Source organism: Ammodytes marinus, assembly GCF_949987685.1.
Source record: "Ammodytes marinus genome assembly, chromosome: 11".
Lineage (NCBI taxonomy): Eukaryota > Metazoa > Chordata > Actinopteri > Uranoscopiformes > Ammodytidae > Ammodytes > Ammodytes marinus.
Genome location: NC_137215.1, coordinates 22,099,923 through 22,127,732, shown reverse-complemented (window position 1 = coordinate 22,127,732; position 27,810 = coordinate 22,099,923).

Here is a 27,810-nt window from a genome sequence, read left to right as displayed (position 1 = left end):
GGATGGACACGGAGGATGGATGTGAACATTGTCTTTTTGGCTGAAACATAAACTATTATTGACTTCATATATTTTCCCTACTGTCCTTCCTTCCTCTGTTTTGGGAGAGACATGCAGACGCCTCATCTCTTCCCCAACCTCTTCTTTCTGCTCATTACTTTACTGTTCTTTATTTTTCTCTTCGCATGGACTGACTTTTTGGTCAGCCGCCTGTGAACTGCCAGATGTGTGTGTGTGTGTGTGTGTGTGTGTGTGTGTGTGTGTGTGTGTGTGTCTGCGTGTGTCTGCGTGTGTCTGTGTGTGTGTCGCTCTAGCTGTTTTTATAATATGCTACTCATAATGTCTTTATGTGTATCAATTTAGAAGGGAATCGGTTCGTAGACATTCTCACAGTTGTGCCACTCACCCAATGACAAACAGTATAGTCCTCCTGTGAGCGACTGAATGCTCAAAAGAGACTCAAATCAAAGACAGACTTGCAAAACAGAAACATATCAGACACATCAATAAGCTGACATTCCAAACCCCATGGCTGCCGTGTCACTGGATATCATAGCTGGATATATTTGCTGAAATGATAATTATGATAATTGTTGTGTGAACTGTATAGCAGCAGCAGCAGTGGGGTTTGGTAATAGTTGCTCTGCCCACAACAGGAACTTACTTGGATCCCTGCACCATGCTTTGCCAAAAACCACAGAGCTTACACAGCCCCCCGAGGATGACAAGACAAGTGAGAGTGAAGGGGGAAAGGGGGTTGATGGGATATAAAGAATGAGGCGCACTATAGGGTCCCATAAAGACTTCAATATGCCCCGGCACGTTTGATTTTTTAGTGACTGCGGCGTGGGTTTGGCTGCCTCTCAGGGCAATCCAAGAATAATTTCCACGAGGAGAAAGGGTAGATCTATGACTCTACAGATCATCTCAGCGAGTCATATGTATCTCATTGATTCAGACTTTTTTTTTTCTTCTCTGTCCTTTGAGTGTTTCAGTGAAAGGGTTCAGCATGATGGCAGTGACTGACCCAGATATAGAACATCAAGGTTTTAACATTGACCATGACCACTGAAAATATCCTATAAAATATCCATATAATAAAAGAAAAGGGTTTTGGTATAATAACTCAAATAAGACATTTTCAAATGCCTTAGATTTACTTTGAAATTGCAGACATGTACAGTAGATCACTTCTGCAGCCAACATACTGTGTGTTTTTAACATGCATATTGTAGGTTTGCTTGTTTTAAAAAGTTATACAGTAGTTTCTAGAATATATATATCATTGATCCTTTTACTCCACTGGATCTCAGAGCCAAACATTGTACTCATTACTCCACAGCATTTATCTGACAGCTTTCATAAACTAGTCAACCTCTCTTCATACTATATTAAAAATCCATACCCTTCCAGAAAACACGTATCTCAACATTTGGTCAAATGAATGATTGTCTGGTAAGCTGAAGTTTTAAAGTGTTCCTTTATGGGTTGAGGACATTTTCCAACCTCTTAAAAATGAAATAAGCTTTTTAAACCCCTCCCCCACACACACACACACACACACACACACACACACACACACTCCCCCCTGGATTAGCTGTAAAGCTCCTGAAAAGTCTAATTTTGTTGAAACCTGGTTCACACAGAGCAGAGACGCTACACACTCATGCTGATCTCATCCAGGAGATGATGCATTGTTCTAGATGAAACGTATAGTATATAAAGGATTAAAGTTATCTTAGCCATAAACATCTACAGCAGTAAATTGCAACATACACAGTCATTTGATCCAGGTACGTCAGATATAATAGTAAAACACAGCTGGGACTATTTTCTCCAAACTTTTAAGTAAATGTAGCTAATAATTCTAACTTTTTACTACTTACTTCTTACTTTCACCTAATAAATGATGTAAGGCAGAACTTTTAGCTTTGGTACTTATACTTTTGCAAAGAGTCTGAATGCTTCTTCTGAGTGTTCAGAGTTAATAAGATGCATTCATTAGATGTGCTTCTGGATGGATCCTATGAGACTTCTAGGTTTTGCTCTATACGCTAAGCTAACTGCCTTCCAAAAGTATATTAGAATAACTGATGCCAAATAAAAAACACAGTTTAAAGCTGGGGTATATGATTTGGGGAGAAAATAGCAGTTGGGATAGAGATTTGAATCCAAATACCTCAACCACTCCACTTGTTCTCTTTGGTCCCTCCCTGACACGCTCTACACCAACAACGTCGTGCCAAAGTGAATGGACAGTCCCAACAGCCAATAAGAACAGAGAATCGGAGCCTCGCTCTGATTGGTCAAAGTGTACAGCTCATGTTAACTTTGACCAATCAGAAATCATATACCCCAGCTTTAAAGAGGACCTATGATACTTTTCGACTTTTATGACCTATAAACGTTGTTATAATGATTTATAGTCATGTTTAACCATACTAGAGTATCAAATAATTACGTACATGCATTTCGACGTATTCCCTGCTGACCGTCTGGGGTGGCTGTGCAGAGCACTAAAAACTATGGCAGCCGGTCGAGCCGAACTTGTTCAAATTTCCGGGTAGTTTCTGTCACGCTCGTGTAGTTTTCTGTCATGTTTCCATGTATGGTAATGCTGCTCAGGCAAGCTCCGGCTGCATGCCCCCACCTTCCTGAAAATTTCCCGCTGCTGGATGGAAGGTAACCAATCACAACGGAGTGGGGTTTGCAGCAGGGGGGAGGGGCGGAGAAGCTCAAAGCAGTGTGTAGAGAGAGACTGCTGTGCTCGCTAGGGTAAGAGGAAGAGTGTCCCGAAAATCTACATAGTTTTTTGTGATGTGATTCGTGTCAGGTTGCTCTATAGCAGTTTTTAACAAGAAATGAAGACCAGAAAAGTAGTATAATAGGATCTCTTTAAGGACTGTTTTCATGTTGGAAAAAAACACATGACAAAGACACAAATACATTTAAAAAAAAACGTCAAGACGTGTTGAAAGATGTTTGCTGCTGTCCGTGTTCTCACATTGACGCACACTTTGCACACACACACTGTCATTATTAGGAGTTGGATAGAGTTATGTCTCCTCTCTCTCTCTAAATCCCCCCTTCATATCCAGTATCCACTCCGTCTCTGGCTTTTATCTTTTGTTTTTTCCAGAGCTCTCCGTTAGCACTCTGAGCTGTCAGGGAATGATGCTGCACAGCTCTGCCAGGCAGAGGTGAGGACCAGAGAAGTGAGATGAATCTTCTTCCTCTGCATCAACACCTCCATGATATATGTGCTGCTACGTTTCACATCCTTCGTATAGACACTGTTCTACCTCAATACTATTCCCTGGCTGAAATCTTACTGCCACATCCGTTATACTAATTTAAGTTTTCTTAATACACTCAAATGCAGCACCTATAGTATCTACTAGTCAATCTTTATGTTCTGCTATAGTGTTCTGGATGTGTCAGCAGAGTTCAGCGAGTGTCAAAGTTTAAACAAAGCTATTTCACAAAAGAAAGATGACTTACCTGATTCCAAGAACCTTGCCTACTTATGTAGCTATTTTAGGATATTGGTCTGATTCACAGATGCTCACCTGCACACACACACACACACACACACACACACACACACATACACACACACACACACACACACACACACACACACACACACACACACACACACACACACACACACACACACACACACACAGTGATGCTTGTGTCACTTGCTGGCGCATAGTCACAGCTCTCAGGCATGAAAAGTTTAATTCTATTTTCTACATCTAATTTGGGCATTTCAGGCGGGACATGTGCGTAGCCAGTATGTGCACGTTGCCAGGTTTGTGTCAAGATTTCCAGTTATCCCGCGGTGTTAACGGCTGGGCTGTGAATCGTCTCCACGGCAATGATCAAATGGGGCCATGGCTGGTGACGTACACTGGCAGAGTCCATCCAAAAGAAATAAGTGTGTGCGCGTGTGTATTTTGAGGTGTGTTCAAGGTCCTCTGTCCCCTCCCTTTAGCTTTGGTTCCTGAGGAGTGGGCAGCGGTGTGTGAACAGAGGGTCAGTGCCAGTCAGATTCTGCTGACTTCATACCCACCGGAGAGGTCTTTGGTGGGGCAAGCTTTGGCTACTTTTGCTGCTCTTCCAGCCCAGTCCAGCACCCCTGCCTTTTCTCAACCCCACTGGCACAATTTAGAAAGACTGATCCTCACCAGGGCAATGGGAAAAGCTTAATTTAATCATTGTGTGGCCGGCGCTGCCTTCAGGGTACAACAAAGACAGTGTAATGTTCTTGAGACAGGGTGGCCTGCCGGACAATTTAGTGACTGAAAGGTTGCAAGTTCACTCCAAACGAGCCAGGATCCTTTTCTTTCTTTTTTTTCCCCTTTTGGCCTTACAGCGAACTGTAACCAGCCATCTACAGAGAAAAGAAGTGCAAACCACTCAGCAGGAACTTGATTTTTGTGAAAGCAGTTTAACTTAATTGCTGTCACAAGGTTTGCACTTTCACGATAGCCACTCCTCCACCTTATTTTTCCCTACCACACACATCCATATCTGGGAATTGACATCTCGTGATGTTTGCATGAATCTTAATTGTATCAGTGGTCCAGGAACTGCAGCAGCCGTGCAGCGCGGGGCTACACTTGCTGGAGGGCAGGAACTCTATGAACAGGAGGGAAAGCTCCTAATTGGTCCGAATGGGCTGCAATCAGAGCCAATAAGAGATAAGCGCTTGGATTGTTCTCCAGATTGGCAGCGATAGCATTGTGCTGTGTGGCCGTGTTTCTACGATTGCGCTGCTGTTGACCAAACAGAGAACAGGTGTGCAAGCGCTCTCTCTCTCTCTCTCTGCTCAGGTGGCCTTCCTGGCAACCCCGAGCCTCACACACACACACACCCTGAGCAAACACTCTGAACGCTTGGATTGCTCTGCACTATATGTGCTTTTATACTTGGAGGAGAAAAAAAATCCATCTCCGCGTGACACACTTGTTCTAGTGTTATAGATGGGTAATCTACAGTATGGAGGAATGTATTCATAGATGTTGGAACAAAGGCACTCTTTACCTACCCTCCTTCACGCCTAATCAACCTGTATTGACTTTAGTGATAGGGGACTGCGGTGACGGATGTTGGTGGGCTGAGTGCACTCTATTACTGCTTTTCTTTTTATGGATCACAAATGGGCAGCCAGAGAGAATCCTATTTTTCCTCTTTTCCCGTATCTGCTCTGAATGCTAATTACAAACCTCTTCTGACCCCAAAGCCTGTGGAGCCAGTATCACTGTTTCACAAACAATATATACTGTAATTGTTTGGTTCAAATGGCCAATCTTTGTTTTGATTATGAGCCATAAGCGTATAAATATGCCTATAATGCTCTTGGCAAAGCAAACCCCTGACAATATAATGGTTTCCAGACGCCAAAGGACCAAATGGAGGAATGTTAACAAATTCCCATTTAGCATTGTAAACACAGGCAAGAGAAATAGGAAAAAGAATAAGCAGTTATATCATAACAAAAAATTCTTCACTCATTTTCCTTTTATGCTTTACTTTTCTGTTTGCTTCTTCTCAACTAGTCAGTGCTTTTTTGTTGTTTTTTTAGTCATTTTCATGCTCTCTATATTACTTATTGATTTGTGGGCATAAAGATATTGCTCTTGTGTGGAATGTGTGGACACAGCGCAAAAAGGTTACTGTAAAACACCAAATGTGTTGTGCATTCATGTAAGTTAATGGTGGTGCCAGCGATTCTGGAGAACGCTTGTTGTCAAAATCACTTTTTGTCAATATCAGTGAATATCTCCTTACGATCTGCTCCCGGTCCGCACAGTTCTTGCGCTGAAAAAAAGGGGGCCCACTGCAGCTATCGACATGCCAGTTTACAGAGCCTATAGGCTGTGCTGTATTAACACTGGAGTTTTTTTTGTTCAGCACACACACACACACACACAGTTCCTACAAGTAGCTGATTTTGACAAGAAGTGTTTTGGATTGAAATGACTGAGTATGCCTTTAACTGAACCGCTGATGCATGTGCGTGGCAGGCAGCCCTCTGTGCCTGTGCTGTTTACATCTGAGTTTGACTGAGTGAGTGTAACGTTTTCAATAAGAGAGGAAAGGGGTCTGGAGGAAGGGGGATCACATCCTGTGCCGGAGCCCTGCACTGTGTTTTCCAAAAAGCCAGCAGCAGTGATGGGTGTGCTGCTGGTATAATGAGGGGGGGGGTCAGTATCAGAGGGTGAAAGCATTTGGGGATAAGCCACGGCTAATGACGAGGAAGTCCAAGGCGTCTTTGATCTGCTCGGGTCCTTTGGCACGTCGGGGGGGGGAAAGCTGTGTGCTACACCAAGGAGACCCCTAATCTTCTTATAGGGATATGCTTAACATTCCTCTACTTTTTGGGAAACCGAAAAAAGAGCGCCTCCACCGCTCCTCCGTCTGTCCTTTCACATGGTGCAATTCAAAACAGTCTTCAGGCCTGCATCCTATTTCGCTGTTGGTTTTTCGGGAAAACCAGAGAGAGAGAGAGAGAACACAAGGGAAAGAGAGGATTGTGGGTTGGCTTGCTAAGATGGAAGGAAGGCCTCTTTTGGTCACAGTGTGGGATAGTTTCTACTAAGCTGGAACAGGTTTTTTGGTGGGTTTTTCGGGGAAGATTTCCGCATGAATCACTGGCATTGCATTGCTTTAGATACTTCTGCAGAGGAAAATTGTTCTTTTTTTCAAAGTATCTTCATCACTTCAAAATGATTGATTCCTCCCCATGTCCTGCTGGGATTATTGCAGAAAAAACACGTATTTTTCTTTCTGCTGTGCTTGGAAGGTATTTATAGATGTGATATTTACAATTAGACCCAACTGGCTTCTGAGTGACATTAAGCACTATTCTCCGAGGTGTTTTGAGAAAGGACAGGCCTGCCCGTGTCCAAGGCAGGTCCAAAAAGCAGAAATGAGGATGGAAAATATGCAACAGTCTGACTGGCACTGTGACTCACCCAACAACAGAACAACTGAGTTCTCTGCGGGAAATGTTTGCTATGAACACTTTCCCCGCGTTGTTGTTGTCTTGCTTTTTCTCACAAACACAGTTTTTATCACTATCGAGGTTGTTGTTTTCACAGTACATTCATGTCTGCACAGTCAAATGTTTGGGGCTTGGGAAAAAGTGTTGGACCCAGAGTTAGTCCTCTGTCTTGCTTGCTTTTTAGGGCCAGCGCAGCATTAGCCGGCCGAGGCCTGCGTGTCTGCAGGGGCTTAGGCCTGCCTTCATTCCCCCCGTTCTGCAGCCAAACCCTACACTCCTTCAGGGCATGAGCAGAGAGGGAGGGAGGGAGGAATGCACTCCGACCCTCCACCCTCCTCTCCTCTTTCCCTCCAGAGGAGTGAGGGATGGAGAGAGGCCCCTTTATGGAAAGCAACCAAGACCCCGGGCATCAGATCCCTCTGTTTTTCATCCTTCTTCTCTTTACCTCCTCACCCTTTTGCTCTTTTCTTTTTTCTCACCTTTTGTGCAGGGCTTGTTTGCAGTGGTAGAATACACAGTGCGGTGCAGTGGCGAGCCAGGCTGGGGCCCCTGATAAGGGTGCTGCGCTGGGCTGCTGTGAGGGCCATGAGAGCACAAACATTACACCACTGAGTAAACGGACCTTGGGGCCCACTGCTGAGCGCCTTTGTTATTGCGGCTCACATGCAGCCGGGGTCAGAGCAGATAGAGAATGCAGCTCATATGGCTGGCTTATCACTAAATCCAATCCTGGACCTTGTGGTACGGCCTATTCTTGGAACTGGGAGCATGTTAACCCCTCTGGTTGTTGTTTTTTCTTTATTTTTTTTTCTGTGTGGGTCTCTTTTAGGGATTTGATTCAAAGCTATTTATAAGTGCAGTTATGAAATAGCATTTTAGGATCTAGTCTCTGTTCCAGATGACTATCTGTGCTGTTTTGTTTGACTGTGATAAAAGCAGATCAATCATTTATGTTGAATATTTGCCAGCGATATTAATGTTTAAATAAAGAGGAAATGGCTCGACTCAAATCTCTGGTAATCTCGGCGAAACTCTTGTTATCTTGCACCGCTGTGGGAAAAACACATCCATGTCTGTGTTGGGATCAGATAATCTTTGGATGTCCTTGACTTAGTGCCGGATTTTCTCTCTTAAAAGCACAGGAAGTGATAGGAAAACTTTTCTTACAGTCAGTTTAAATGCACTTTCGACGTGTCAGAGAAGTGAACATTTTCTGAGGTAAATTCTCATAGCTGAATAAAGAAACTTCCCTCAGAGGAAAAATAGATCCACACTGTTTAAAGTTAGAAAGCTACCTTAAATGTTATTCATCTACTGTTGTTTTTTACAGCGCTAAGGCCCACAGTTTTATGCTAGTCTTATGTTTTGTTCCAGGTGCTTCAAAATACATTAGTTTTGATTTATGATGATGGAATTATTCAATACTAGGAATAACGTAGTGAAAATGTGTTTAGTATGAACTAACTGCAGGCTCTGGAAATGTAAACAAATCCCCCTCCCCTGAAACTGCATAGTGCACCTTTAAACGTATTCCACCATCATCTAGCAATAGACTCCACTCTGCGTTTGCTATTTATTTCCCTGTGTTTACTGCTTCTTCTCAATATGCCTATCCGACACGCATCTCGGCATCTTCCTTCCGTGTCTGCGGAGGTGGAGGATGTAGGAAGAGAGAGGAGACAGTGAGTTATGGCGGGAAACAGTGACTTAAGCAGTTGTCTAAATACTGTCAGCAGTGTTCCTGGGGCTTTAGAGTGAGATCTCCTGCTTGTTGCTGTGTGTTCTGTCAGAAAGGTGACACACGCTGTAAGGCTCTGGTTCATGTCCTGAAACCCCAGGTCTGGCTCTGCTGCACCATGCCTGATGATGTCACTGCAGGCAGAAGAGAGACAGTTGCTAAAAAAAAAAATGCATTACAAGAACAAGCTGCAAAATAATCCCTTTCAGTTTCTCATCATGTTGTTTGGTGCGCACAAACACGCTTTTGTATCTGCAAATCTTGCCAGCTGATTGGACAAGCATATGATCCCCCCAAAAGGAAGACATCTTGTAGACTACTCTGGTATTCATGAGGCATGTTATTTCTTCTTCCAAATGATGACTTTGCTGGAATTTGCCTTTCAGGACACACATGGCTGCAGCGACCCGAGTCACACAGGCTGTGCGTGCACATGCCAAATACGCTACGCAAGTTACTCTGCTGCCTTTTTACTGGAAGTTCAGAACACTGATCCAAGTTTCTCTGCCCTCATCTACAGACCCCAGCTCGGCGCCTCCATCCAGACTGCTCCGCGGACAGAGCGCTCTCAACTTGGTCAACTCAGGGCACTTAATGAAAACTGATGACAGATCAGTAATTAGAGCTATACACACAGCAGCCATTTATGCTCTTAATCTGTCGTACAGGTGACCTTGGGATCTACGTGTGTGTGTGTGTGTGTGTGTGTGTGTGTGTGTGTGTGTGTGTGTGTGTGTGTGTGTGTGTGTGTGTTTGTGTGTGTGTGTGTGTGTGTGTGTGTGTGTGTGTGTGTGTGTGTGTGTGTGTGTGTGTGTATGTGTGTGTGTGTGTGTGTGTGTGTGTGTTTGTGTGTGCGTGTGTGTGCTCGTGCATGATTGTGCCCTATCAGGGGTGTTTGCATAGTAGGGCTGTTGATGGCATGGCTACCAATATGTGCATTTATTGTCTCATTTTAATAAAAAAAAACTGTATTCCACCTCAAAGGAGAAGTGAGTTGGGATCCTCATACACACTTGTGTTGTGTTATGAAATAGTTGTTTGGTTTTGTTTTGGTCTAACGCACCTCAACTCTAATGCTTGGTTCACCCTCTCACCACTGTCATAATTATATCAGCTGTATGCTACCTATCCAGCACAGAACAGTACTGCACGTATAAAGCAAGTTAGCAACTATAGCGGATGAACACAGTGGGGCATTTATCAGCTGAAGAGCCAGATATTTCCTTCAACAGTTGGTGGAGACCAAAACAGAGATAAAGATGAGGACCACCTGACACATGTTTCCAAATGAAGGCTAATGTTGCTCTGTATTTGCAGGCTGTCTAAACAGACGATTGTTTTTTAACAAATTGGCCACATCAACTTCATGAGGTGATATTATGCGTTCTGTTGATGCAGCTTTGGAGATCAAGACCCATCTTTTTGTACAAATGCTTAACAAGAACAGAAATCCATTGGACAACATTGCCTAAATAGACCCTTATGCAAAGCAGCTACGATCCATGGTCTGTTCTACAAAAAGCTTACCCTCTTACTGCTGCCATGCTATTGCTATTAACACTGCTCCTTCTGTCTAAACATATAAATTCAACCTATTCAGACAGATACTGGGTTCGTCAATGTCATTCTTTCAACATGTTGGAAATAGCAACCAGCAGCAGAGCTCCTGTAGATGAGGCAGGGTAAAAAGGTGGGAACACTTGAAATGTAAATTGTAACACATCGCACATTCGCACTGCAAAAAAAGATTGATTACTTTCGACACTTCAATAGAAGAGTCCAAGGATGGAATTTTCCTTTCAGGTGCCTATGCATGTCTACGTACATTTTCATACCTGCAGGGATATATAGAAGCTGAAAGGCCTATACGTGTCCTGACAAGCAAATGTGAGCCAGATGAAAGGTAATTCAAGACTGTGAATTTATTTAAGCATCGGGGAAGCTTGAGCAACGTAGCTATGCCCTGTAAAAAAAAAATGTAAGGCCTTGGAAAAGTTTTAGTCATCATAAATAACACTTTAACAAGCGATCACATGGGGGTAAAAGATCCAATATGCATTTGCTTGTATAATCTGTCAAAATAATTGTCTCAGCACACAAATTCCAACATGATACAGATAAAGTCAACTAGATACACTTGTTATTGTGTCCTGGTGAGAGCGCAGCGTGAGATGAGCCAAAACGCTCTTAATGATTCGCAAAAACAAGGTCTCAGCCATCTCTTGTTTTTCGCCCCGGACTTCTCCCGGCTCGTTAACATGATTAATGGACAACTGAAAAAGCGAATGAAAATGCAGTCGGATCCAAGCATAGCATTGTGTTTCACCAGCCTTTTAATTTATCATCACTCATTAGGGGGAAAGTCATTCAAGTCTCTTGCTGAGATATTAGCCTGAGGGTAATGGCTGTAACTCTTGAGTGAGAGCAAGTTAAGGGTTTTTGCCTTAATGGGCTTTTCTGCCACCTAGTCGGACAACAATCTCTACTTTCAACCTTCAGGAGGCGCTTTTTTCCACTTTTCTTCTCAAAACACTTCATCCTTGATGCAGCTGTGTGGCTTTATTTCTTGGAATGGGGGTTCTGTCTCTGGGCATGGATGTATACTGTGCGCCCTCTCTCGTCACTTACCGTAGAAAGTCTTACTGGCCCTATCTCCTCCCTCTTGTTGCTCTTCTCTAATGGGGGAATTTCATTTAGCAGGGAAGTGATCCGTTTTGTCTGAGCATAAATTGCAGATAATTGTGCCATTTAGACGCCGGACAAGCGGGGTCGCTAGACGAAAAGTCAAGCCGGGTGAAAGTGGATGCCTGGGAGTGCACGGTTGGCTGAGGCTAAATGCAAGGCTACAAGTGTGTGTGTGTGCATGTGTGTGTATGTCTGTGTACGTGTGTGTGTGTGTGTGTGTGTGTGTTGTGTGTGTGTGTGTGTGTGTGTGTGTGTGTGTGTGTGTGTGTGTGTGTGTGTGTGTGTGTGTGTGTGTGTATGTGTGTGTGTGTGTGTGTGTGTGTGTGCCTGTGTGTGAGTGTGTGAGAGAGACTCCCTCCCAATGTTTGTTCTTCTATTCACAGTAGGTTTAAAAACATGCCGCCGCTGGCCGAGGAGTATACTTTTTTAACGGTATGTAATTGTCCTCTGCAATAACAGCCACCATGTTTGCTCTGGCAGCACACAACATAAAACAGGCTGTGAGAGAGCGAGAGGGGCTCGGGTCCAGTGCTGCTAGCTAGGCCCATGTTTTATTTTCTTACGGTATCTCACTTCACCAGAGACTGCCAAGAACTATGAGGGCATATGGAGTGCATGGAGATATCTGCAAGCAAGGCGTTTCTATATCCAAGCACTTTCCCACTCTCTAACATCCAACCATTTCTCTCACCAATCAGAACGGACAAAAGCAAACACACTTTTTATATATTCTCTTTTTATGTGTGTGAGACAAGTGGCTGGCACACATACCCCCCTGGGGTTAGGTGACGTCCCCACACATGCTCAGTCAGGTGCAGTCGTTTGAGAGGGGTTAAGTTATGCCCCAAGCCAGCGCACAGGAGCTTAGGCTTTTGACTGACAGCTCTTTAATGCATGGGCCCTGGAGCTGGCCCAGGTGTGTGTGTGTGAGAGAGAGGGAGAGAGAGAGAGAGAGATTGAGCTTTAGCACACAGAGCCTTATTAGGAGTGTCTTCTTTAAGCGTCCCACTCCCAGTCAGGCTCATTTGAATGATTTATGACATGAGGCTGTCTGTAGAGAGACACGTCTATTAATCAGATTACAGATTATTCTGTGTGCATTTGGCAGGTTTGTATACACAAGACATAGCCTGGCAACGCCCGCTCACCTACTTGCGCTCAATTTTCATTTCCCTTCAGTAGTCAGTCTGGGTCCACTGTATATTCGTGGGTTTTATCAGCCAAGATGTGTGGCTGTCCAATCAGCGAACAGAGGGAGTAGCTGAAAACAAAGACGTTGAGGTTGTGCGCCAGTTTCAGTTGTAGTTTTTAGCCGGCGCATGACAAACGTCACGACAAAACGTTATGCGATTGGTTGGCATATCCCGAGTGGCACTGGGCAGATCCAATAGTTTTGAACTTCAACAGACAACCGCCTTCAAGTGAGTTAACGTTTGTCAATTGAGCGATACCAGACCTTCTGTACAAATTAAATGAAGTACGATAGTCTGGTAGGACCGGGCTACACGAGACGGAGGAATCAGAAAGACAAACATTATTTAAGGGTACATCTGCTGATATTCCATATTTTTATTGTTGTCAACAAATCCCATAAAACAACCAAAAACGTTGATTTTGGTGGTTTTCCTCAGTTCTTCTTGTTATACATGCTTGAGTTTATTCTACACTTCGTTCAATTCTGCATTATTCTTTACATTGCACTTCATTTTACCACACTGCTCCCTTTACACTTCCCTTATTCTTGCTAGGCCTCAAGGCACTAATATCGCACATCTGTTTTGTGTGTATGCAGACATGACTGTATAACTTTGTTTGAAATATAATACGGGTTACTCCTTTTATTCATTTATTCAGTGCTACTTTTTATATTCTACTTTGTTACTTTGTTCTATTGAATTGCCTATTAATAGTGTGCATTCTATTCTTATCTCAAACCTATGAGGTTTGTACATGTTCTCTGTGTGTGAAGCATGGAGGGGTCTACAACTGCATTTCATTGTTCATCCTGCTTTGTCTGTCTTTGACAGTAAACCTGCACCTTAAAAATTCCCGGCTCAACTTTGATTGTACATGAAGAATTTTACCATTATTATTAGCAATAGTGCATTTTGAGAGAAACAATGGTCAAAAGTACAACAACTACCACTGGAGTTGAGATAAACACACATTTTCTGTGTATCTTTGTCAAAGTCGATCATCTCTGAAATAGACGCCAGAATCATCCTTCTTGTGGAATTGTCAGAATCAGTTAGAGGCCCCTCCAACTCTGTCCTAAGGCTGCATCACCAGATCACTTCCTGTCAGGGCTGGCAACAGGAAATCAATGGAGGCACAGAGGCCTGCATGGACCCAGTTAGTCATCTGCTCAGCCACCCCAGCTGAGTGTGTTTTGGCCTACTGAGAAACATTCCCCGAGAGGCAAACTACATGCCCTCTGTCTCCTCCGCTCACGTCAAACCTTTGTGCGTCCGTGCTGCTGCAGCCATCGCAACCCCCGTGATTTAGCTTTAATTAACAGCCAAGCTAGTTTTCTTATGGACACCTTTGATGCTACATTTTGAGACCAGACATCAATGAAGAGGCTTTAGTCGTTTTATTCTCTCTGTATGCTCCACCAGATCTCTGCTTTGAACAATCCCAATCCGAGCACCGCGGGCTAACATGTGAAGCAACATCTTGGTATGAGGTCAAAGGGCAACCTTTAATTATGGGTTCAATGAAGCACATTTACCTCTTAGCCCCAGAGAGAGAGACATACCCTGCAAGTCGAAGGTGTATTCATCCAGAAAACTAACTGATTAAATCAAAGCCGCGAGCATATGTCCTCACCTGCGGGACTGCAGTTGAGCCAGGAATTTACACCTGTTATATTTTGACTCCTAAACGAACCTAAAAAAATCTTCACTTTCATTACATTTTTACTGACACATCACACTTTGTTGGACAGGAGAATTTGTGATTCTGTTCTGATTTTTTTTAGTACCCAGCTAATCCTTATTATGATCCACCCATAGTGGCTGTTGCTAAATTTTGCGGATGGAAGTCTTGTCCTCACATGCATGCATCAAATTACTGTAAATATTTATGTCCGCCTCTCTTTGAATAGAGAGGCCTATTTTATCGGAAGAGAGGAAAAAGAAGCAGGGGGAGTAGGAGGAGGAGGATCCCTGTAAATTGAGCACTATTTGGACTGTTGCAGTCCTTGGATAATGCTCCATTAATCTCACCCCTCATGTGTGTTTCCCATCACAAAGCATTTTGTCTGGATTCTCATGAGAGAACCCAACAGTTAATCTTTATGGGTTAGCTCCATATGGAGGCAGCAGGGATAGAAAACATTTCAACGTGACGCTTGCTGCCACCCACTCTCCTGCGGTTGATACTGTGTTCTGTTTGTTTGTTAAGTTGGCCAGTACACTCGCTGGACCCTTGTCCTCTTTGCTGTCTGACTCTAGCCATAATGTTTGGATTGTGAGCCTTACTTTGGTGTGGTTTTTGGAGGGTGCTCTGCTCTGAACAACAATGCCACTTTAAAAAGGAAAACAGCTATAGGGAGTCTTACACTGCTGGTTCCGCAAGAATAGCAACAGAAAAAACAAGTAACTGCTGGCCACTTTTTTCCCCCACTAAATTCCTCTCTCCCACTCGACCCAAACAACAAATCCCTCCTGAAAATGTTTGTTTAGTGCTGCAGGTTTTTATTAGCATTAAGCAGCACAGTGGGGTAGCAGATTTGGCAAAAAGTGAGCACGGTAAGCGCGGGGTGCCAAGCAGCTTGTTAGATCATGGTCTGTGCTCTGCAGTGGGTAAAGACAGCAGTTTAGCACAAATGAACAGACTTTTCTTTTCTTTTTTACTTCTCTAGCGCACAGACAAACACTGTGTCAGCGTCTCTTTTACCTGTTGGAAGGGGGTAAGATGTCATACGTGCTCTGCTTGCCAAAAAAGGAAATCACTGTTGTATTTATGTTGGTGAGTAAAACTATTATTACAGGGTATGTTTTAAACGGCAGAAAATGGGGGTAATGAATGAGACTCATACATTCCACAATTCCAGTGGTTTTTTCCCCACTCCTCTTAAAAACAATGAGACATTGTCGCCAGAGAGAAGAAATCCTTATTCAACAGGCTGTTCCTGCTGTCGCTGCATTTTTCCCCTCTTTCCCTCTCATGTCTCTCCTCGGCTCTCTCCATCTTTTTATTTTTTTTGCACTCACTTTTTCCTTGTATTTGTCATGTTATTTATATGAGCTCACCCCCGCTCACGCTGGGCAGCTTCGGAATGGAAGGTTCCCCTGGGGGAGGTAGTGGCAGCAGGTTGAGGAAGGTGTGTGTGTGTGTGTGTGTGTGTGTGTGTGTGTGTGTGTGTGTGTGTGTGTGTGTGTGTGTGTGTGTGTGTGTGTGTGTGTGTGTGTGTGTGTGTGCGTGTGCGTGTGTGTGCGTGCATGTGTGTGTGTGTGTGTGACCCAGCGGCCACCCCTGCACAGAGGGCCCTTTGTGCACGTCCACGGTTTATAACACCTCCACTCTTCTCTACTCTGCTCTCCTTTTACGCCATTCCCTTTCTCTGCAGCCGCTGCCAATTCTGCCCACTGACACTTTCATGTTCACACACACACACACACACACACACACACACACATACAGTATATCTATAAACACACGTCAAGCTGCTATAGCTATATGCGGTTTTTACTGTAGGCAGGGATCCCTCATTCTTTCCAGGGAGGGAAGCGCGTCGTGAACTCTGCGGCTGTAAGCCCAGGGCTCTGGCAGTGGCAGACTGTGATGCAGCCGCAAATTCAAAGCGGGTCCCCCCGGTCTGGAACATCCTGCTGCTGTGTCTCTCGCTCGGATGGGAATAGCACCCAGATGTTAGATGTATCATAATGCTTTGGTGTTTGCAAGTGATGGTATCGATTTTCTCCCTTTCCTTGCTGATATATTCATCCCAGAGGTAACCTAAATGCACCTTCAGTCTCCCCTTCCCCCCCACCAACCAACCATTACTTCCTGCTACTTTTCATACTTCTGTCTTTTTCACTTCAACTCCATGCGAGGGATGCTTTATAAGTGTGAATAGTTCTGACAAAGGGGGTTTACACCATGGAGATATTGTGTTACTGCACTGCACTGAAATGATTACTGAGGCTATTTTTTTCTCTCTCATCTCCCCAGTGAATAGCCTTTGTCTAGGAAGCGATTTTAGCATATAGTGGCTTATACGCTCAGTCTTGCAGGAGCGTGTTGCACCCTTGCCCAAAAATACTCATGCATATATTGTACATAAATACATACAAATACTTCTTCCAAAAAGGTGTGGCTATAAAGAAAAAAGTGATACATATTTCTGGTTGTATCATATTATCAGAAGAGCTGTATCAATACATATTTCATGCCATGCATGTGTGTGGGCTGCCAGCAGGATGACAGTAGGCTCAGTAGGATGAAGTCATTGCATTTTAATTTTTTTTTATGCATCAAAGTTTTTGATTGGAGCCAATCTACAGCACGATACTGCACAGGGTATCGGGTTTTCACCAGTTTAATATTCATTGTTATCACCCATATGTTTTTGTTTTTAAGATAATTTTTTGGGCATTTTCTCTTTATTAGAACCCGGGTCACTTCATATGGGTGAAGTGACACTTTGCCACTTCACCCATATGTTTTTAATAACAATTTAAATTGATGAACACAGAGAATTATCTGCTGAATGTTAAGCTCCCCTTTGCTTTTCGTAACTTTCTAGTGCGTTTCAGCTTGTTGTTCAGCAGTCCAACCCTCAACATTGTTCTTGTTCACTCTCCGTTTCAAGCCGCAACAGAATACCTCCAAAATAAAGTGGAGCATTCAACAGCTACACAGAGATATATTTCCCCAAGGGGTTGGACCAAAACACAGCTATAAGAGAGAACATATTAATTTTGCCATGTGGCCAGAAACATGACTCTAAAATGTGTGATAATGCTGCTTTGTAACTGTTGTATGTGTAATTATTAAGCAACTATTTGCTGACAAAATTAGATGATGTGTCAACTGGATGATTGTATGTAAATGTTGCATTCTTAAGTGGTTTCACTGGCCCCCATCTGGCAAAAAAAGTCAATTATAACAGGTTTGAGTAATTGATAGCTTAAACCCGAAGAAATCGACTTTTGCAAACCAAAAACACATGGTCGTTTTTGTCTAATTCCCTTTCTGCACTAGTCCGTTTCATCACTACAAAATAATCAGTTTAATGTTTTCTCCATATGCAAGTGCTCACGACAATCGGCCCCTTCCACTTTTAATGAATGTAGGTTCCAAATGTGGAATCATTATTTATGCCTTTTCCTGTTTTTACTGAATGTTTCACGTTTGTCTAGCATGCCTGTTAACTTTATATATTTTGTCAACAGCCGAGTGTCAAATGTTTTCAGTTTGAAACAACATTCTTTTGGGACACATAAGGAATGTTGAAGAGAGAGAGGAAGGAGAGAAGCCAGAAAGATTTATGAAGCTCCCCCTAAAAGTCAATATGGGTTTCGAGTTACATCTATGGAGCTGTGGAGATTTATGTTTAATAAGCTTCAGGTGTTGGCTGGCTTGAGTTTGGTATGGGGGGGGGGGGGGGGTGGGCCCCATTTTTAGCTGTCACCCAGCCTTTACCCGACGCTTCAATTTGCACGGCTGCCTTGCGTCTGGCATAACAGAGCTACCTTTGTGCCCACCTATCAAATGGTTTCATATGGTCGTCCGCCACCCCCCGTATGACAACACACACACGGCCTGTCAGGGGTGAGCAAAGACAAATGGAAACGCTAATACAGGACTAATAAGCAAAGGAGGGGAGAGGAATGTGCGGCAGAGGTCAGAGGGGAGATTGACAGCAGGTATTAACAGCGCCGCCCCCCCTCCCCCCACCTCACTCAGTCTCCATACATCTTTCGCTTTCTGCTGTGTGTTTATGTAAGTGACAAGCACTTTGCGCTGCAAGGAGAGCGAAACAAAGGTCAGTCTGTATGTAGAAGGTGTGCCCCCCCTCCACCATCACCAGCCTGTAGCTTTAGAGACAGAAAGGACAGAGCAGAAAGGATCTCAAGAGTATCCTGGTGTGTGTGTGTGTGTGTCTGTGTGTGTGTGTGTGTGTGTGTGTGTGTGTGTGTGTGTGTGTGTGTGTGTGTCTGTGTGTGTGTGTGTGTGATGGTGGCGTCAGCGGTGAGTGTTTGGCACCTAAGCAAAGATGCTTTACCCAGACTAGTCTTCCGTCTCCACCCACATCTGTCTGGTCTTGCCCTCTCAGACCCCCCACGCCCCTCTACTCTTCCCCCAGCCACTCGTAGATCCTACCTGTCATCTATACGCACCCTGTAAATCATCACAACAACATTCTTCCTGACACTTGAAAGTGTCTCGACAAGACGGACAAAAAAAAATGCATCGGTGGCACTTCTGTGTACGGCTGAATGGGAAATGGAAACGTGAAATTCAATAGCAGAGAATGCTCTTGCCCATGACTCAACAGCCTGCCACCCTGCCTGATTTATTTTTCAATTGTGTTCCCCAAAAAAGAGCAGTGCTGTAGTGAGACAGAAACTCTCTCACTTGTAAGCAACACGTCCCTCCTTTTCTTTTTGCCACACGGCACATTGTCATTTGTTTTGTGTTGTTCAATTGAAGCCATTGTGAGGACTGAATTGGACCACCCACCGCAACAGGTCATTAAGTTTGCAAAGCTGAAAATGAGTCCAGTTTAAAGCAGTCTCTATGGTGAAGAAGTACATTGAAGAAAATAACTTAATTGCATCCCCCCTAAGTGCTGCACCCTGGGTAGCAGCAGCTTCTCTCCTGCTCTGTATTTCAATAGAAGCAAAATAAACTATTGTTTGTCCCAGAAAAAAAGTAGATCAATTACCTTGCTTTACAAAATATACACTCACTTACAGTATAGGTTTTCATAGCCACATGTTTTCATGGAGATGGAACAATGGTATGCTATGTGGGTATTGTTTGGCAGCAGGGGTGGGTTAAGGTGGGTTGGGGGAAGTGATAATTGCAGGTTTTGTATACACAAGGTCAAACAGAACAGGGCTGAATAGAATAGACCTGTTGATGCCATTGGTTCATCCTGTGGTGGTGTTATTGTATGTTGCGTAAAATGGCACAAGTGGCTCTTATTCAGCAGGCACACGCTGGAGGGCCCTGCTTTTCTCCTCGCAACAATGGCACACAATTCCCTGGGCAGTTCTCAGGTGGATCGCCTTACCCATAATGCCTCAGAGTGGCTCTCACCTGAGGACTGGCCCAGCAGTTTAAAATCTGCTCCTGTCACATGGGAAAGGTTACAGTTACTTAAATAGACCCAGGGAAAACAAGAATACACACATTCACCTAAGAGTGACTTCACACTGCTTTGGTTAATTGGTGTTTTAGGCTGCGATCACAACTTGGAAAATCCCATTCTACAGAACGTGCTTACACATGCTTGCAATTATGAGGCATTAGCAGTGACACATGTTCAGTGCATGGAGGCAGTGCATTCAGCTGTGTCAAGGTAGAACTGTGTACACTATAGTGTCACCCAAGCTGCTGCTGTTGTATGACTTTCTTTTACACTCTCTAAAAACCAATAGCAGGCTTTCCCTCCCGGCTAACTGTCCACGTGCTCACTGTGCCCCGGACTCTCGGATTCCTGAAGAAGATTGAAACGCGACTCTTTTCCCAAGACAACAGGGTCAACCCAACACTACACACTCAGCTGCTCACACAGACATACACTTGTTATCAAGTTACGCCATTGGTTTCTGCAGTATATGGGAAACGCACAAAATTCGCCCGGTATGTGTCCTTTTTTCACCTGGTGGCAGTAGAATATGTTCCACGCAAGAATCGCTGAATCAACCCAGCCAATTGTTTGGACATCTGACAGTCAAGCGTGCCCATTCAAGCACTTGGCCTTCCCCTCACATTTATTGGTTTGACATCAGGGCCTGGCAATTAACGTGAACTTATACACTCCACACATCAGAAACATAATTTGAAGGGTTTTTTATTAGGCCGTTCTGTCTATTTTGGCTTGAACCACAATTTTTTTTTTTTTTTTACAGCACAGAGATGTCTTCATCATGCTCAGACCAAGATAATTATCAACAGATCCACGCCGTGCTAAATTGTTAAGAGTCTCTGCCAGCAAAGGATTTACTGCCCCACTCTGGCTCCAGACGCAGAGATGTAAAGAAAGTAAAAGAATAAGAAGAAAAACAATATGTCACTGTGGAGTATGTTTCAAGTCAATTATCAAATAGTAGTCTGGCAATAATCATATTATATTGTTCTATTTTACAAGAATTATTTTAATTTTATTGTTTTACTCTGTTTTCTATTCGAGCCTATTTTCCTACATCCAGTCTCATATTTGGCCTTCAGGACTCATTTCTCAATAAAATGTTAGGTGAGGTAGCCTACTTTCAATTCCTAACTTTCTTTGGCTTGAAATGAAAAGAATGGATTTCAATGAAAGTGACACAACTGGACACAACTTTTGAAATGAGTAATAGTAATCAGGAAGTGTTAAGCATGGTAAAAGAGAGAACAGGGCTGGAATTAAAAAGAAAACCAATATTAAAAAATTAAAAAACTCTATAGCCTATAGCGTCTAGGGACAATTAAACAATCTTGAATAAGGCTTATTTTTGCTTCCTTGCAGAAAGTTACATGAGAGGATATATAACACGCTGATGTATGTCCATTAAATATGAATCTATAACCATGAGATTGATAGCTTAGCTTAGCTTAGTTTAGCAAAAAAAAATGGAATCGGGGGTAATTCCAGTATTTACCATGTCTTCATTTAACTGAATGCTGTGCAGTCTATATTCACATTTAATGATTTGGTTTTCTCTACTTCTTCATTTAATTTATTCATTTTTAAAGGTTAGCACACATTACAGTAATCACCGTTTCTGTAATGTGTCAGTGTAAGCCAGCTGGCTAATTTTGGACTGTATCGTCCATTGGCAGGATGTTTTAAAATATATAAAATAATCATATTTACAGAGCAAGTATGTATCTCCGGCTGTTCATACAACTTGCTTTATGGCCCTAGAGTGAGGGGCCTTTTTGATTCAGGCCCCTCTGCTGTGGTGGAACTTCCTGCCTGGACTGACACACGCTCAAGTACACTTGAAAGTGATTGCACAAATATCCTGCTTCTAAAACAACCCCAATTCATAACTGCATTCATACACATGCTAGCAATTATGGGACATCAGCAGCACACTTTCAGCGTACAGAGGCAGCAGCATTCAACAGTGTCATGGGGAAACTGTACACGGTCACACCAGCTGCCTCTGCTGTCAAGTTGCTGCTTTTCTTTCTCGGACAACCAGGTATAAGACTCTTGAAACAAAAACAAATAGAGGTAGTCATAGATGATGTGGAGGGGAAGGACTGTGATGTACACGCACATTCATGTGAAATGTACAATCAAAATGATGTTTTAATATACAGCCGAAATTAAAAAGGTTCAGTATGTGAAATTGGATACATCTGGTAAAACCCACTAATGGAAGGAGAGGGATCATGGTATTACAGTGCAGATACCCCAGCATGTGGACCAGTTTAAAGAAGACAAGGGGATTTGCCTTAAAGTCCTACACACGTCCAACAGAGCTGATTTACTAGCAGTCTGAACTGGCATACAAATAAAAAAAAAAACCTGTGTGATTATCCAAATCTCTGCTGATAACTTTGTGCCTGACTGAATGCAACAAAGGCAAGTGTGTGTATGGGCTTTCTGTAAAATGATGTCACTTTGAGAGGCTAAAGCTGTATGATTGAAGTTTTCAGCAGAATTCAAATGTGGTTTCAAAACAAAAAATGACAGACTATATATTCTGTTTTTTTCTTTTCATTTTGACTTTATAAGTAAAAATAATCGCCCTGCACTTAAACAAAATGTGAAGCTACAGATGCAATCTGTTATCATTATGTGTATAGCATCCCAAAAGTCTGCCCTGTCAGTAGAGGTGAAATGAAAGTTATGTAGTGGACTACGCTTAGGGGATTTTGAAGTGAATAATTAAATGTTGTAAATGGTGTGCACTTGTATAGAAAAATGAGTCTTGCACGTGTTTCAAAGACAACCAAAACATGGAGAGGGAAAAGAGATATTGGAGCATGTCAGCAAGATTGACTATTTGTAAACTTTTTGGAACTTTCCAGACACTTTTGCACTTGATCAATCTGGACAAGCGTGGATATTTGGACTGATACTGGATTCTGCCTGGAGTCTGTTTCAGCACTCACATTCACCTCATCACTGACTCCCTCAGCACAGAGCATCTCATTCACCTTTGAACTCCAAAGAACCCCCCTCCACAACTGTTGGAGAACAGTCTACAACCAGGTGCAAATCTTTCCTTACTTCCATCTTTAATTGCGACATTATGGCTATCCGTGTAAAGGTTTATTGTCTAGTTACTGAATTGGGAATGTGTAAGTTTAAGTACTTTTTTATTATTATATATAGCCTATATATACATTATATATACACGTATATTTCCAAAAAATTGAAAACTCAATAAACACAATGTTCAAAAGAAAAAGTTGGTTGTCTCCTTGAATCCAGCCAGAGAGGAGAAGGAAGGGAACTCCACAAATGGTAGAGATGGAAGACCGGGGGAGGCCGGGATTCAAGCACACGGAAGATTAAATAAGCAGGAAAATAGATGAGATGAGACGAGATAGAAGTCAAGTGAAGGAGGATGGAAACCAGGGGGACAGTGCATTAGTCACCGGGGTAACTTTAGCTCCCTTCGTGGCTAAGCAGCGGGGAGCGATTCCTCATCAGTGATTTGGCACTATACGAGCCAGACTTGCCATTTGTCCATCCCCCTTCCTTTATGTATCCATCTGTGTCTATTTTTCTACGAGGTCCCACTCAGCCCAATAGGTCAGTGCAGGGTGAATGATTGTCATGCCTGAAGTGGACTCAATGTGGGGTTGGGTTGAAAATGAATTGAGATTGATGATCATGGGTTTGATTGATGTCACCATAAAGCCTCTTCTTTTGCTCAGTAGCAGCCTGTACATGTTCTCATTGCTGTTGAAAATGCTTATTAATACAAGTTCAAGGTGCACTGTGTAATAACATGTAGGGGAGAACGGGGGAATCTGAGGCATCGGGTAATGTGAGCAACCCCCTGTATCTAGGCAACGGAAAACATTTGTGGTCATGTGAGATATATGTTTTCAAGCCCCTCTCATTTCCCCATGGCCCTGAAAGAGAGGACCTCATGGTGCTGTGGTAAGCATGTTTTTTCACCAAAATAGGTATTTTGCATGTAAAAGTAAATTTTCTGTTGTGCCAAAGCAAATGTTGTGCCAAAGCAAATGTATTCACGTAGAAACACTTCTATCATACGTGTTGATGAACTACCAACATATGAAACCATGTGATGCTGATAACTGAAGATTAGCCTGAAATGCTAAGAGAAGTAGTTTTTTCTCAAATTGTGGTAGTGGGGGAAAGTGAGCCAAATGCTGTTGGGGAAAGTGAGCCACTGTCTCACTTTCCCCCACCATAAGGCACAAGTTAAGTATAGTCTTAAACATATTTTAATGTAATATTACATGACATATGTTTTATTTTAATGTCATACACATTGTAGAAAAGCCATCATGCCAAGGAAATACACCAGGAAGATGACTTGGGGCAACCACACGGAAAGAGCACCTTCTCATCTTTCCCTGTAACCTTCAGGGCTGGAATGTAGAGTAGGCCTAGTTGTAGAGTATGACAGACTGATGTTATAATCCAGTTGGGTCTTCTCTTGTGTTCTGAGTCCCAGGCTGTTCTCGCTGGTTCTGATTTGCCTATGCTTTGACCCCCAGACACTAGCTGGCTCTAAGGGTCCTGTGTTCTGACCCCCAGACTGTGTTCTAATCTAACTGGTTCTATCTTTCATTTGAATATTATTAAAACCTTTTGAATTATAATATGTTGTATTTGATTGTGTATTTTGCTCAGATTACCCCGTTCTCCCCTATTTTGTTAGCATCTAGTGGTAAAAGTTCTATATTGCAATGCTCCGTCTCTACCCCTCCTGTTCTGAGATTTTACAGCTACGGTGGCCTTCAAGGACAAGATTATTACTGAAGATGGCATCATCCATCACTGCTTCAAGTCTTTCCACAATCTCAAGTGATGAGGTGACGATCTATCTAATTATTCATTCTATAGTACTTCTTCTTTGTCTGCCAAAAGGTGCATTTCCAGCAGACACCCGGTATATATAGAAAGACGTAAGGCAGAAAAGTTTGACCGTTCTGTGCTACATGGCAGTGTAACATTGCGGCTTCTGTGGAAGGCGCACTGCTCCTATGTACATATAAAAAGCAACTTAAAGGTCAGCAAGTCCAGAGCAAGCATGTTGATATTATAATTGACCATCAAAACAAATACACCCCTTCTAGACATGCCTTACCTTGGCAACAGTACTCACTAACTGCCTGTCCAATGGCATTGTTGGTAATAACAACAACACAAACTTTGCCTGTGGCTGATTGGTTGACAAAGTGTTAAACAGTCTCTACCTTTGTGTGCTCACCCATTTACGGAGCCTGGGCTGCGTATCAACACAGACTTTTGTTCAGCGCACACAAAGTACAGACAGTAAATGGACAGTGAGGAGTATTCACTTTTTCCACAAAAATATTTTTGGATTACCCCATCTTTGATATCAAGAGTTACATTGTCATAGTAGAATTGATTTTACTGCTGTCTATATGTACCAAAAAGTTTCAGAAATCGTCTCTGCTTGCATTGAATAATCCCGCCAAGATAAGGAGAAATATCACGTTAATTTACATGGAATGAATGAAAAGCAAAATAGGTTATCATAACATATGGAATGATCTGAAAGATGATCTGTGGCAGGTTAAATGGGCCAAAATCCCCACACGACGTTCAGCTGAATCAGCCTTTCCCTGGTGGGTCCTGCATTGTACTGTTTGTGTATTGATATACTGTTACTGTTATGTCTGCAGACTGGGCCTGCTGGGGTTTCTCTCATCTTCTGTCACAGTGAGGATTTGCAGTTGAGCGAGTGTAACAAATGTTTGTGTGTGCTGTCTTTGTGCTGTAAATTGTGTACGTTTTGAGGTGCTTGGGACGTGACCTCATTAAGTAAAGGACATATAAAAAATCGAAGTGTCCATCTTTTTCTGTTTATCACTCACTCTCTGACGCGTTAAACCTCTTTTCCTTTCGCCCGATGCTCCTCGTCACTGTCTGTCACAATTTCAGAGTGCTAGATTGGTGTGAATTGTGTTTCTTTGACTGGAAACTCACTGTTGCTGTACGTGTGTGGATGCATGTGCTTATACAGTATTAGAGAGTGTGTGTGTGTGTGTGTGTGTGTGTGTGTGTGTGTGTGTGTGTGTGTGTATCCTTGTGTTTTGTGTGGAGCTTTTCCCCTATGACTCCATAGTCTAGAATAGCTGTCATCACCCGGCCATAAAGGAGACGCCTGTTGTCGCCATGTGACGCTAACAGACCCACAAAGGTGATTAACTCGGGTCAGCTTGCACACAAACCAACACAATATCACACACACTGGCGTCACGCCCTGACGTTGTCTCCCTCTTTATTTTGCCAAACATATAGAGTCCGATTGCTTCTAGGTTTTGGGAACTGGCTATATAAGTCATGTGTGTACACAAGGTTGCAGCGGCAGTAATTTGATTCCACTGATAGTGAATAACTTTTCGCTAAATTGTTGTTTTTTCATCTCCTCAATATGTTTGTGTTACTCTCATGGCGCAATATGAAGTATGTGAAGACAGATGGAAAAAATAAACTTTCTTTGAAGTGGGTGCAGTAATAGCATTGCAGCAGGGAGGTAGTTATGTCATAGTGTATTATTTAATGTAACATTGCAGTACATTGTGTGGTGGGTCTGATATATTGTCAAGTTGGCTTGTGAGAAACAGTATCCCTGTCACATGCTATTATGTTAAATTTTAAAAAGGCCAACCTAAAATGTGAAACAATGTCACAGTGTGATATAGTGGCTAGTTGTGAGCATACAAACAGTGTCCACAACAACACTACCTTGATGTAATCGCATTTGGAAAAGAAGGTCTTGGTTTTCGCTTTAACCTGATTAACAGGGCCTGATGAACTGGGATGTACAGTTAAATTTGAATCACACCAAATGAGTTGTTCATACAAAAGTGATAGTAAATAGTACATTTCTCATTTTGGAAGTGGTTACCTTCTATTTTGAACTATTTCTATTTTTTTCATTCCATAGAAGTAAATGTAAAATAATACTGTAATCTGTTAAACTCAGTGGAAAATCCTGGCTAAACTAAATTGTATCTGTAAAGACCTTTTGGGGTTGAGTTTCTTTTTATTAATTTTTTCAATTCTCTGAGTGCGTAAAAAAAGCATTTTTGGCTAACAGCAAAAATCAAAGGGAAATGTTCAGGTATGAATTTGGCATTTTGGAAATACAGTCATTAGGTTTTTTGACAACAATGTGGGTAAGAAGTGTGTATGGACTGTGAAGAGATAGTACAGTGACTTCAATACAATGACAATTCTCCCGCCAATTCATCCAAGCCTCCCTCCTCTACACCCAACACTTTGAATCAGTGGGAAAGGGAAAGTATTGCTCTTCTCTTGTTGAGTGTCTGCTGGCGTGGCTGCATGTGTAGTCTTGTAGGATGACTTCATGCCATCACTGGGTGTTCTCATTATGCATGGGTGCCCGTGAGCCTGGTGAGCTTTTCACATTGTCTCCGCTCGAGGACTTTTCTGGCAGGTCCCAAACAGCAGAGAGAGAGAGAGAGAGAGAGAGAGAGAGAGAGAGAGAGAGAGAGAGGCAGGGTGTTTAGCTCCCAGCAAGGCACCCTAGCCGCAGGGCAGAAATTAAAGATAATAAATAAACTTCTTGGAGGAGCTTCACTTAACTTGATCTTTTTTTAGCATTGCGCATGCCTGGCAGGGTTATTATCCCCGCCCTGCAGAGGATGTGTGCACAAACTATTCAGTGTTAATCTTTTCTGTTTGTCCTCTTACAAGTTGGAACACCTCAGTCAGCTTTGTGTATGTCTTTTGCTTTCGCTAATGGGGTTCTTCCAAGGAGTTTCCCCCCCAGATGCAGCAGTGAGCAGGTGTGGAGCTGAATACCTCACACTGAGTCCTTGTCTAATCCTCTCCTCTCCACCCAGAGGGCTGAAGAAGCAATTTCATTGTGACAAATAAATCCTCTAGTTTTGAAACACCTTCGTCTTTGAGCTGAGGGTGGTAAAAAAAACTTCTGACTCGTGCTCAAATCTAGGCCATAGGTTGCTCCTGTTATTAGTTTTACAGCAATGAGGA